Below are 11,157 nucleotides of genomic sequence, written 5' to 3'. Positions count from 1 at the left end.
AGATCATCAACTCATCAATTGAGCAACTACTCTCAATTGAGAAATTTCAATCATTCAGAGCTTATCATATTCAGAATTCACACACCCACAATCTTTGATTACCATTGATTCCACACATTTCCCAGCTTCCGTCCGACAGATCAACCCATCCTCTCTTGTGACCGAATTTACTCTGGAACGGTCATTGTCTTGATTTAGGCCGGAGTACTACAGATTGATCTCTCGAATCTAAAGCACCCCCTTTGCAGCGGTGCATCTGTGAGAGGTTTAACATTTCGCTCGGTTCGAGGAGTCTCCTCCGTACGGTCGTCTCCTCAATTCCTTAAAAAACCAGCAAATCGTTTTTCCCCATCTACAGATTTGCGACCATAGTGGTAGATTAATCTCTCGGTTGCAATCTCAAGCTTTCACAAGATGGTTGATCTTAGGTCACGCACGATCGCAGATCCTAACATAAATGATGCTAATACTAGCAACGACACTAATGATGATATTCCAGAAACCATTCCTGCTTCCAACAATGGCGGTGGCGTCACTCCTCATCAGACTGGATCACATCCCCTGTTTGGTCGTTCCCCTGAGGAAATCAAAGAAAACCCACCTACCATTGCTGATCTCATCAATGTGCAAGAGACTCTTGCAAAGAATCAAACCGATATGGCTACAACACAAAAGGAGCTATTTAATCAACTGAAGGCTCTCACTGATACAATGTCAGGGAAGACCCAAGGAAAAGGAAAAGAGAAGGAAAAATCCTCAGACGCTGATCCTGAGGTAATTTCGATTCATACAGTAGATGATGATGAAGTCCGCAAAGCTGCAGACGATCCATCGGCGAAGGAGTCATCAAACTTCATCACTCGGGAGGATTTGGAACGCCTTCTGGAGAACCGTGGAAAGGACAAGACCCCACATGTCCATCGTCACCAGCCTCCATACCCTGCTGCTACGCAGAGGATTCCTATTCCAAAAGGTTATATCTCTCCAACTTTTACTTTGTACGATAGAACCGGCAATGCTCGGGAACATGTTTCTCAGTTCCTGGAAGCTTTGGGTGAACATGAGCATAACCATGTTGTTCGCCTCAAAGAATTTTCAAAATACTTGAAAGGGAGAGCATACACCTGGTACAATAACATCGCACCAGAAACTATCAACAGTTGGGGAGAAATGGTTAATACTTTCTATAGGAAGTATTTCTTCGTTTCAGAGAAAATTACCCTCTCTGATCTCGGAAGGATGTTTCAAAGGAACAAAGAACATCCTAACGATTATGTGAAAAGGTTCAGAGTTCAAGCGTTGGATTTCCATGATCCGAACGTCACGGAGCAGCAACTGGTAGACTTGTGTATCAACGGCATGATCTCGGTTTACAGAGCTTTATTGGAAAATATTCGTTTCCAGACCTTCTCAGAGCTTCATGAAGCGGCGAAGAGATCGGCAACTACTGCACCCGCTTTACTGAAAGAACAAAAGCTACAAAAGCTGAAGAACCGCGAGATACTCGAGGTAGTAGACGTCTGATCAAGAAGCAGTAAAACCTACAGCCTTCCACAAACACTGTTGGGGAGCAAACGGAAATCCAAACCGCCACGCAAGCATACCTCAGCTCCTTAAAAAGCACAAAGAAAGGATAAGCAAGATGCACAAGCCTCTGACCAACGCACAAGAGTTCCTGATCAAGAAGCACCTGACTTTCCTTTTTCCATTGAAGAGGTGATCGAACTCCTGGATGTCTGGGTCCAAGATGGTGCAATCAAGTTGCCATATGTCAAGAAAGAACCAACTGAAGAAGACATGAAAACTCCTCGTTACTGCCGCTTCCACAGGTTCGTCAATCATCCCACAAGCGACTGCGGAGTTTTAAAGAACATTTTCAAAGAGAAGGTTGATCCACAATAGCTTCAACTGGGGACTGAAGGAGTACACAAGAATCCTCTCTCAGTCAAAACCTTACACTCTCTGAACAACCTATCAAAGAGGCAGTTCAATCCTTGGTCGAACATGAATTGCGTTATCTGTCGAAGGCACAAAGGAGAGACATGTTCACAGTACTGAACCACATCGTGTCAAGAAGTCCATTCCGAAAATACTTCTTGAGCCTCCAACCACAGACCAAGATATGTACGACTAGGGACTGCTTACCATAGTCAATCTCAGAAGAAACAAATTTGGAAAAACGTTGATCGATGCTGACACCTCCATCAACAAAATTCCACTGAAAACCATCGGATCCACATGCATCACTCGACAAGAAGATACTCATGCTCCATCTCAATCAGAGACCTTGAAGGAGCGCTCGGAAATACTTATGGCTACATCATTCTCAAAGTGAACATAAGTTCAACCTGGACAGAAACCAAGTTTCACATAATCAATCAAGAAGATCCAGGATATGACATGTCCTTCAGACGAGCGTGGATCCATGCTGAAAAGATGAGTACTTACAAAGCGCCTTTGGTTACACATTTCTCCAATGAAGAAAGTTCTAATCCAGAAGATTTTACGGACATTCCTTCATCAGAGTACTTTGAGTAATTTCGACGAGGTTGAAGCAAGAACCTGCAAAATATGCATAGACATTCATCAAGAGGTTCCGCGCTCAGTCGATCGGTGTCCACCAGGTCTTTTCGCTAAGTCCTTTATCAAGGTACCTCCAATTTCGACCACCTGGGTCTTTACATCAATTTTTCTACCCGGATCCTCTATTTAGGTCCTGTCAGAAGAAGGGAAAACGAAAGAGAGAGATTCAACAAAATGCTGGGGATTGACGGTCCACTGGTCAAGACGATCGATTTCACAATCCAAAACCAACCAAGAAATCAAGACCAGAATAAAACCTCACATCTCTCAGAAGTCCAAGGTTCAAGATATCATGGAAAGAAAACTAAAGAAAGTCAGCAAAATAAGATTTATGCTTTTCTGCATCCTCCAAGACTTGCAAAGCAGCTTTCTCCGCCTCCAGCTTTTTGGTCAACTCAGCAACTTCATCCATCTTCTTCAACACGGCATCACTGGTGGTGAAAGGAGTGTCACCTTCCACTACTTTCCTGATATCATCAATCTTTTGACGAAGCCATTTCAGATTGAAGCCAAGTTCTTCAGCTTTCTTCAAGTTGTACTCCCAATCAAAGAGTACATCCCGGGTGACAGTATTTCCAGCTGTGATGCAGATATCATTTATAACACGCAAGATGGCTTCTACTTGCCTCGTCAAGAAATAACTATGCTCCGGATCCTTGGTAACGACGATGTGCCCATACGTCTTCCACGGTTTCTTGTACATAGCAGCATATCTAATGGGAACGCTAAATCCACCAACAAACCTGTGATATGTGAGTATCTCACCAAATGAAGGAGTAAAATCAGTCCCTACTTTGGGATACTCATGCACTATTATCCGGTTCTCAGTCGCTGGAACAGCGTCAGCAATCATAGGAACAACTTCGGTTGAAGCAGCTTCTTCCATTCTCGATTCGGGTTCCACCATCCCACGCAAAATTGGAGATTCAGTCACCTCCACGGCATCAACAACAATATTTCCATGACCTTGAGGTACAGGGATGGAGGTCTCATTATCAACGGCTCCATAGTTGCTCAAGTCATCATTATTGGATCCATTATTCCCAACTTCAGCATTTGACACCTAATGTGAAGATTACATGGGATTAGAATGATTCAAGCGTGGAAACCCAACACAACCATAAAATTCAGAATGTAAGTGAACTAACATCATCTAAGTTCCTTATTATGCACCCAAGACATGCGCAAATAGTGTAGAAGTCATGAAACACGTTTTCAAACAAGCTCAGCTGAATAGATTTTACACTTCCATGTATTCAACGGAGAACTGGGAGAAATTGATAAGGTATTTAAGGTTGGGTCATATACCATTATCTTCGTATGGATGTTGACTACAACATATAAAAATTTCATAACAATTGGATGAACGAGCTAACAGATGTGGCCAAAACATCGGACAACATGCAATCTGGAAAAATTCTGAAGGTCTCCTGGAAGTTCACAATTTCGCCTTTTTCAGGCCCTAAACATGCTCAAACTTCAAAGAGCTTCTTTACGAAAGCTTGGAAATTTCCTGGGCTTGAAGATACATATGCAAACCGAGAAAATCTGACTTCAGACGAGGATTCCACAGCGTTTCTAGTAAAATCTGAAGTCTGAAATTTTCTGGTGACGTATTTCGGCAAAGTTATCCATAAATTCACATGGATTTTCGTTCATTCATTCACAAATCAGCGATATCATACTTATTTGAAGAAATTACAGGAGATATACTTACTAAGGGAGTCTCTAAATCATTTGAAGCCTCGACAATGACAGAATCTCCGTTGACAACACCACTATCTCCATTCGATTCGGGATTTCGGGAATTCTCCATATTCCCATGTCCCAAAGAAGAGTGCGCTTCATCAACATGCTTCTTATCTACAATGGTTTCTTCCTGGATTCATCAACAAAAATTATTATTACTTCATTCAAGGAGATGCCGTGATCACCTGCACGAAAGAGATATTTACATCGACTTCTTCATCAGTACTGGATTCCTGAATTGTTCGCCTGGGAACAAGTTGAAGACCGTCAATCGATGGAGAAAAGGTCTGAAAAGAAATAACAAAACCTTGGTCTCGTGATCCTAATTGCACGGGCAGGAAAAAGTCATGACACAAGGAGCGCTAACAACTCACCAAAGAAACGGCTGGGGACTGCACGTCATTTGCTAACATCCTGTAGTCCTTACTTCTGGGTGCTCCGCCCCGAAGACTTTCTTCCATTTCCGAGGAGTATACATTGATCTGAAACCTCACTGCACGATCATCTTGTGGTATAGTTGATAAAAAAACCAGGAGTACAACTTAGTATGAAGGATCTCTCACCATCACTTAGAGGTCCCAGAAGTACCATTTCTTGAAGTTGCACCCGCAGAGATGTCATCCCCGGAAACATCGTCTTTGAAAGTGTCATCATGGGAGTCAGTCATTCTTGCAAAGTGGTTGTGACAGATGCATAACATTCAGTGCATCATTCAAAGCACAGGATTCAACAAAACTACGAATCATGGAATAAAGATGCTCACATCAGTGTCTGCAAAAATGGTAACTTTCAACTCTTACTTGTTTACGATTCCAATAACAGTACATGAGTTAATACTTCTGTAGATAGGGAAAAATTATTTGCTGGTTTTTAAGGAATTGAGGAGACGAACGTACGGAGGAGGCTCCTCGAACCGAGCGAAATGTTAAACCTCACACAGATGCACCGCTGCAAAGGGGGTGCTTTAGATTCGAGAGATCAATCTATAGTACTTCGGCCTAAATCAAGACAATGACCGTTCCAGAGTAAATTCGGTCACAAGAGAGGATGGGTTGATCTGTAGGAGGGAAGCTGAGAAATGTGTGGAGTCAATGGTAATCAAAGATTGTGGGTGTGTGAATTCCGAATACGATAAGCTCTGAGTGATTGAAATTGCTCAATTGAGAGTAGTTTCTCAATTGATGAGTTGATGATCTCGTGTTGTCGATGAGACGTGAGATTGATGATACTGATGATGCTTATTCAATCATGATTCAGAGACTTATTCATATTGGTGAAATTGTAGACACCATGATTCCATGAAGTGTGACAGTTGATGGAATCAAGGAGTGGGGAAGTGGAGATCGTGTTTGAAACCAGTTGCTCAACGTGTAGAGACTTGGTCGATTTTCCACCCACTACCTCGTGAATTCCTTCAACTGATTGCACGACTTGATCACATTCCATCGTGTGTTTGAACACACGTGCCGTAGATCGCCATACCAAAACCCTAAGTGATATCCCCCCCAAGTGACACGATTGACGTCTCGTGGTTTGTTAGTCAATTGATGACTTCGTGGTTTGATGAGACGATGAGTCCATGTAGTCGTTGAGTTGAACATGATGTTCTGAAACTCGTGAATTGAACATGTCATGAGACAGAGGTATAGTTCTTACGATGAAGTGAGCAAGTATTTCTCATTCGGTGGATCGTTGAATATTGATTGTTGAACCAATATTCCTTGGTTTTAACAAATATTTATCATCTGAGCAAGTGTTGCTCATGTGATGAATTTTTGAATATTTGATCGTCTGAGCATGTGTTGCTCGTCTGATGGATTATTGGCAGCGTACCAAAATATTAATTAGAATACTGGTCGTTGAACCGAGCATAATTAATAAAATTAATGACCATGAGTTTGTCATAAAATTATTAAGGTTAGAATCTGGAATGATGATCCTTGGATTAAGAAACCCTAATTTGATCAATTGATGATCAATTCATGGTTCGTCAGAAGTTTAACCATTGGACGAAGGAGGAAGAGACTACATGGGACCGTGGATCAACCATGTAGTGTCCATATGATCACGTGAGCAAATACAAAGAACTCCTGAAGAGTTGACGATTTGTTGGTGAAAGAATGATTAAATGCTGGTTTAATCATTTATTCGAAAATGCTCGTCTGGGACTTAGGTGAGAAAACCTAATTAATTACGACGAGGCGAGGGACCGACCATGGAGTCATGAAACTGGCCCTGGGTTGTCCCGTGATCGCCTAACGATCACTTCATGAAAATCCAAAGTGTTTGGGAGAGTTTTGGACCTAATACGAGCAATTGTGCAAATTAGGTCAAAACTGTGAAAATTGATGGGACCGGCTTCCGTGAGCCAAAGAGACAATCCTAGTCAGTCAAGATAGCATGCTCGTGTCCCCAAGGCATCCGCGTCTCAGTCCTGAGAATTTTGATATTTTCTGGCGTGCAATTGAGCATCCATTCGAGAAAATATGCCAAAATTAGGGTTTCGACGAAACTGAGGAAAACACCATGAGATGATGAAAAATAATTATAAAATAAGGAATGAGGAGGCATGGGACCGCCATGGTCAAGGCATGGTCGGTCGGCCGCGACCACGGTCCCGTGGTGCCTTTTCCTTAATTTTCTAATATTTTGATGATTTTATGAAAAATTCATGAATTTTGAGAAATTTGATGAATTGAAGGAGTTTTCATGAGTTCAAGGAAGCAAAAAATATTAAAATAATAAAACAACGGCGTGTCGAACCGTGGAAGGCATGGCCGGCCCGCTAGGGCCCGGTCCCACGAGTTTCCCTAATTTTATAATGAATTTTGAGAAATTTGATGAATTTAGGGAGTTTCCATGAATTGAAGGAGTTTTCATGAGTTCAAGGAAGCAAAAAATATTAAAATAATAAAACAAGGACATGTGGGACCGTGGAAGGCATGGCCGGCCGGCTAGGGCCCGGTCCAACGAGTTTCCCTAATTTTTTAATATTTTTAGGTATTTTGATGATTTGAGGGAATTTTTCCTAATTTGAGAGAAATACCATGAAATCAAGGAATTTGATGTATTCAAGGAAAACTAATAATAAAACAAAGGGACGTGTGGGACCGGCTAGGGCATGGCCGGCCGGCCAAGGCCCGATCCCACAAGTTTTCATAATTTATTTTATTTTATTATTATTTGATGATTTGTGCAAAAAACCATGAAATCAAGGAGTTTTTTCATGAAATTAGGGAATAATAATAATAATAATAAAATAATAAGGAACCGTGGGTGTGGGGCCGGTTGGGACCAAGGCATGGGCGGTTGGCCAATGGTCACGCCCCACACTCCTTTCCTTAATTTTATATTATTTTTTATGGATTTATGGAAGTATCATGAAACCGAGGAGTTTCCTCGAGACGAAGGAGATTTGATAAAATGAGAGGATTTTCATCAAATCATGGAAAATAATAAAAATGCATTAAAAATATAAAACTGGTGTGGGATTGACACGATACGGTCGGTCGGTCGTGTGTCCGTGCTCCCAGCACCCTGTCAATATTTTAATTATTTATTATTTTCTTCTCTATTTTGCATAGGTTCATCGTTTCGTTGTATTTTGAAATACTCGTTCGTGCGGTGACTGTTAGTGTATCATCGTTGAATACACCTTCACCATTTGAATCGGGGCTTACTTAGAGGTAGCTCAGACGCCCGATTGTTGATTATTTATTACTAATTGTGGAATTCGGTGGAGAATAATTCACAAAACTGAGCAATAAGATGTTTATTATTAATTCATAGGATCAGCTGGGGATTCGACTACGAATACAGAATAATAAAGTGAGCATTACCATTCCATGGGATCGTAGATTCGACCATAGAATGGAGTAATTAAGATTTATCTATTACCATTTATGAGACCAGTTGTGGATTCGATCATGAAATCGGAGTAATGAGATAATATAGTTATTGCTATTCTATGAGATCAAGTCGTGGATTCGATCATAGAATAAGAACAATTGTTATTGCCATTCCATGGGACCAGTCGTGGATTCGACCATGGAATAGGAGCAATTAGGAATAATTAACTTTGTGGCTCTATACTAGCAGAGCAAGCTGTCTAGGAGAATTAATTATCACGATATGAGCTTGTCAGTAAGTCATATCCTTTATATAGTCAGGGTAAACTCGTTGTTTGTTCCTGAAGACGTTATCGCTCTATACTAGCAGAGAAAGCTGTCTAGGAGCCGTCCATCTCGTGATGCTATATAGAAATAATCACTGAAAGTATTCAGTATTCATGAGATATGCCGTTGTCCAGTCGTGAGACTACATATCTACATGTACTCTGAGAGAAAGTACTCTCCGTTGAGAATTCGATGAGAGACCCGTGTCTCGATACTCATGTCTGATTACTGAATCAGAGCTTCGTATAATTATGAGTTTACGAATTTTTCCTTTGTCGAAAATCCACCATCTACATTAAGTCCCCTGCTTACTGAGGAAAGCTGTGTTCCTCAGTCAGCATTAAATGGTGATTTTCCGGCCATAAGTAATAATACCAGTAATTGAACTTAGTCGTAAGTTGAGACGTTACCGGATTTAAAGAGCATGAGCAAACCACGACTTGATGAAGGCTTCAATGTCATGATTGGAGCGTCTTTTGATGAACATAAATTGGTGTTGAACCGCTGGTTTGGACGACGAGTCTTTGGTCGGTTAGGATTCGCGGGTCGGGCCATATAAGGAAATCCTTAGAAAATTAGGTTTTGGAAATAAAATTGATATAAAAGGAATTAATCCTTTTTTTTGTTTTGTTTTGTTTGCTGATGTTTATGATCCTCATGAGTTTTTCATGTTTTGATCATGATGAAGTTATATACATGTGTGTATAATAGTGTGAGTTTTATGAAAAACCCTTGTTTTTGAAAATGTATGTTCGTTCGATCATTAGTTTTGAAAACTAACTATAATCCCTGATTTAGGAGAGATTTTTTTTAGTATATGAACCTAGGTTCAGTGATAAAACTTAGTTTATGAGTTTTCATGTGTACCAAGTTTTTATCATAAAAGAAGTGAATTTTTATGAAATCGGAATAATCCTTCGTTTTAAAGACAAATAACGATGACACGAAGGAAAATATGTATGATGAACTTGTGTCCAGTGATAAAATTTTGCTTATGAGCTTTCATGTAAATACAAAACTTTATCATATATATGAGATGTGAGCTTTCAGAATATTTTTTGAAATAAACCTTCGTTTTAAAGACAAATAATGACGATACAAAGGAAAAATAGTTTATATATATATATATATATATATATATATATATATATATATATATGCAGCCGTGACATATTGTGTAAAATATGATGGTACATTTTATTTGCATGAATTTGTTTTCATTAGATAAAATTCTTGAGAATTTATGTAAGCAATGTTGCATTAATTGCTGTTTTTTGGAAAAATCAGAAACGTGGGTTTTGAGGAACCTTCGAAGATAGAAAATATATTTATGATGAAATATTTTATTGTTGTAAACTTCATAGATCAGTTGTGTGAATTTTCACATTATGAAAATTTTGTCCGTGATTTCATGAAAAATCAGTTTCGGAAATTAAATAAAGTTTTGTTCGTTTTTGCAGTGTTCGAAGAGACGAACGATTTTCGGGTGTTAACTCTAGCATTACTATCACTATTGTTAGTGGAAGTATAAAAGGTAAGAGTTAAGAGTTACCATTTTTGCTTGTATTTCCTTGATTTATATCTGTACGGCATGCTGAAGTAGAATGTAGTGTGAACCTTTTCAGCTACTTAGCAAAGATGTCCAATTCCCAAGTTGACGACGCCTCGAGGGAAGAGATGTGCGTTGATGATGGTATCTCCAGAGATGAGACATGCATGGATGAAACTTCTGTTGGGGGAGACGAAGACGAAATCCCTGGGATTAAGAATGTCCCGAACATAGATGATGCATTCTTTGAAAAAGATATTCCAGGAGCTGAGCAACATTTGAAATCCCCAGTGTATCGTCTTTTGATAAATCCCAGAACTGTTACTCAGAAGAAATTGGTGACTCCTAAGACAGTGATTCGATTTTGTCTTGAACGAGGGGTCTTCGCCTCATCAATCATAGAGTTTAAGCTTTCTCGACGACCTTTGGAGAAATTTGTCGGCTGGGCGAGGCATATGTTGGGTTTTCCTCATGTGAGGACTATGCTCGACCAGGCGCAGGTGACGAGAGCTATTCAAGCTTCTGGAGAGTTGTTCATTTATCATGACGCAAGTGGTATTGTGGATCTGTTTGCTCGCTGGTGCATTCCTACTCACACTTTCATATGTAGATGGGGAGAGTTTACCATTACCTTGGAAGACGTGGCGGCTCTGATGCATCTCCCGATCACGGACAATCTTCCTGGGGATCTTTCAGATGAGGAGACCGTCATTTCTCATGTCTTGACAGCTGCAATGGAGAAAGCGAATAAGGCTGGTAGTAAAGGATGCTATGCTTCCTGGTTGACACACTGGTGGCCCATCGACGGTATGTTACCCATTGCTGCTTTCTTATGCTTATGGTTGTCCAGAGACGTTTTTGAAGACAGTGAAAAATTGTTGAAGCCTTTTGTGATTCCCTTTGCTATTAATATGGCTCAAGGTGAGCAACTTCCGATAGGTAGTTTATTCTTAGGATCCTTGTATTACAACCTGGACTCCTTGGTTATAGACTCCAGTGTGTCGAACGGCTTTATGAAGATTGAGTGTTATGCTAACACGATGTTTCTTCAGGATTTGATGTGGGAGCATTTTAAGAATTATGCACCTACTCCACGTAATG

The sequence above is a fragment of the Papaver somniferum genome, chromosome 5 (genome assembly GCF_003573695.1).
Source record: "Papaver somniferum cultivar HN1 chromosome 5, ASM357369v1, whole genome shotgun sequence".
Lineage (NCBI taxonomy): Eukaryota > Viridiplantae > Streptophyta > Magnoliopsida > Ranunculales > Papaveraceae > Papaver > Papaver somniferum.
The sequence above is the reverse complement of the archived record's forward strand: the minus strand, read 5'-3'. Positions refer to the sequence as shown.